General features: G+C 58.1%; 1 pseudogene; it reads right to left on the bottom strand.

Annotated features, from left to right (window-relative positions):
• The window catches only part of LOC147038187 (28S ribosomal RNA), a 9,804-nt pseudogene that overhangs the window by 3,316 nt on the left and 3,988 nt on the right, over nt 1-2,500 (bottom strand).

Genomic DNA, 2,500 nt, shown 5'->3' with positions numbered 1-2,500 from the left:
GATTGAAGAGCAGTGGGGACATTGGGTCGCCTTGCTTCACTCCAACCTTCATTAGTATGGGTTCGGTGTAGGCGCCACCGCAACCCACCCTGGTCGAGCAGTCCACATAGGAGTGACGAATCACCTCAATTACACGTTTGTCCACGCCCAGCCGTCCCAAGACACACAGGATATGCTCATGGGAGACCGAGTCGAAAGCCTTCGCAAAGTCAATGAACACGACTGCCAGCGGCACACCCACCGATCTCGAGTGCCCCATGATCCGGTCAAGGATCATGAGGTTTTCAGCGCAACCGTTCGAGCCGGCGATGAACCCACGCTGCCGGGGGCTAATGGGACAAGCTCGAGCCAGCCTCATCGTCATTATCCTCCCAAACAACCTTAATACGGCCGACCCTATCGTCACAGGCCTCCAGCCTGACACAGTACCCAGCTCATCCGGGTCGGCCGACTTGGGTAACAATCGGGTCTTGCACTCTTTAAAGGCCCGGGGAACGACTCCACGCACCATCCATGTAGTGAACAGCCTCGCCAGTTGCTTCCCGGCCGGGTCCCAGTCCAAAATGGCCTGTCTTCGAATCCCATCTGGGCCCGGCGCTGAGCTGCTATCCATCCTAGTCAAGTTAGTTATCACTTCAGCAGCCAGGATCGGGTGGTAGAAATGCCCGTTGTCCGCGGTTAGCTCGACCTCGAAGCCGTCCAGCCCATGAAACGCTCTCATCGTTTCCCATCTCCCACGGAACTCTTCATACACCAACGGCTCCGGCAAATCACACCCCAGGGGCGTCAGGCCATCCAAGACCCGTCGTGCCAGCCCCTTGCCGCCTTCAGCATAGCCTTTCTGTTGGTGGTAGAACACTCTCCGTCTCAGGGTCCGCCGCCTCACCCAGCCTTTGGCCGCACGTCTCCGCATCGAATGCCTCACAGACTTCACCGGCCACACTACCTTACCCCCTAGCGCCTTCATGACATCCAAAGCAGAAGATTCGATCAAGTCAGGCTCCCGACCTGCTTTCTCAACTAGGGCAGCAGTGGTCTGGTGCTCCTCATCCCCCGCCCTCAGCTCTTCCAGCACTCTTACCTCCAACAAGTCTGGCAACGACGGGGGAGGGTACCATTTCTGGGGCGACGCTTTGATCTTCATCACGCGACGACGCTCACCCGACACACTGCCTGCCGCACCACCGCACAGTTGTCTCCACTTCCACCTCACTTGTTCACCAGTCTTACCCGTACCCAACAATCGGGCGACTGTCACATTCATTTTCGGATCATTGCGATGTTCATCCATCAGCACCCGCATGCGGGCCACTTCATCCTCACTCCACAGTCTCGGGGCCCGTGTAACCCCGCGGTCCTGGCTCCTTCCTCTCAGATATCCAAACCACTCATCAGCGTGAGCCTGCCGCTTATGCTGGGACACCCCAACAGCCGTTCGGAAACGGCGCCCACAGAGATCACACTCGATCCCCGAGACGTCATCTCTCCTGCGCATGCCACCACACTTGGCAGCATGACACAGAATGGCATGACTGTTGTCCCCCGTCTTCCCACATTTGCAACACGCGTACTCAATGATGATACCCGCATGCCGGAAAGCAAAGTGCTTGACCAGCCTACGAATACCTCCCATCTGAGCACCACACATCTGGCAGTCCATGGTCCTTCGAGGTAGATGCACCACAACCCTCCCTGGGGGGCCCGCCCCAGTCGGTCCCGCTGCCGACGTCCCCCCAGCAACAACATCTCCATGATCCACACCATCCGATCCCAGAACAAGTCGTGGCTCCATCACGACCCCCACACCACCGGCTCTCATCTCCGGGCTGGTAGAGGCCATTAATTCGGACGCCACTGAGGAGTTGTCAAGAGCTTCGCCAGCCGGGGTCCACCCGCTCCTACGGCCGGACTGACTGTGACTCTGACTCTGTGCCAATGTTAGCGCGGACTTCCGATCCAAGGAGTTTTCGCAACCGTGGCCCGTAGAAGTGACTACGGGCCGTTTGGGGTCCCAGTCCAATGCCTCTGGTGGTTGGTCCCCGTGGCCACCAGAGAGGTTGATTCGCATACCATCGGCGTGCCCACCCTCAAACACGCCGCGGGGAGGTAGCCCAAGCGGCAGCGGCCCCTCTCCAAACCGCCCCTCAGCCGATTTTGATCCCCCAGCACGGCCATCCTGGGATGTCCGATCATTCCCAAACATCGGAACAACAGACAATAAAGCGGACTTTGACTTTGACTTCAGTCTGACTGGGAATAGTTTGAAAGATCTAGGTCTTCCCCTCACAGAGACTACACTTCGGAATCACAACCCTGACAGCAGCTGTCCAACCTGACCGGTAAGACCCTTCCAAAGCCGGGCAACCAGATCGACCCACTAGGGAGAGGCCCCCATAGCCAGTATGAAGAGCTCACACCCCGTAAAGCCTCCCAGCCGCCGACACGCATCCCCGCTGTCAGAGCCAAATATGGACTAAAGCCCATGGCCATCATCATATTC

The sequence above is a fragment of the Syngnathus leptorhynchus genome, unplaced genomic scaffold (assembly GCF_054491065.1).
Source record: "Syngnathus leptorhynchus isolate UIUO unplaced genomic scaffold, UIUO_Slep HiC_scaffold_82, whole genome shotgun sequence".
Classification (NCBI taxonomy): Eukaryota; Metazoa; Chordata; class Actinopteri; order Syngnathiformes; family Syngnathidae; genus Syngnathus; species Syngnathus leptorhynchus.
The sequence above is the reverse complement of the archived record's forward strand: the minus strand, read 5'-3'. Positions and strand labels throughout refer to the sequence as shown.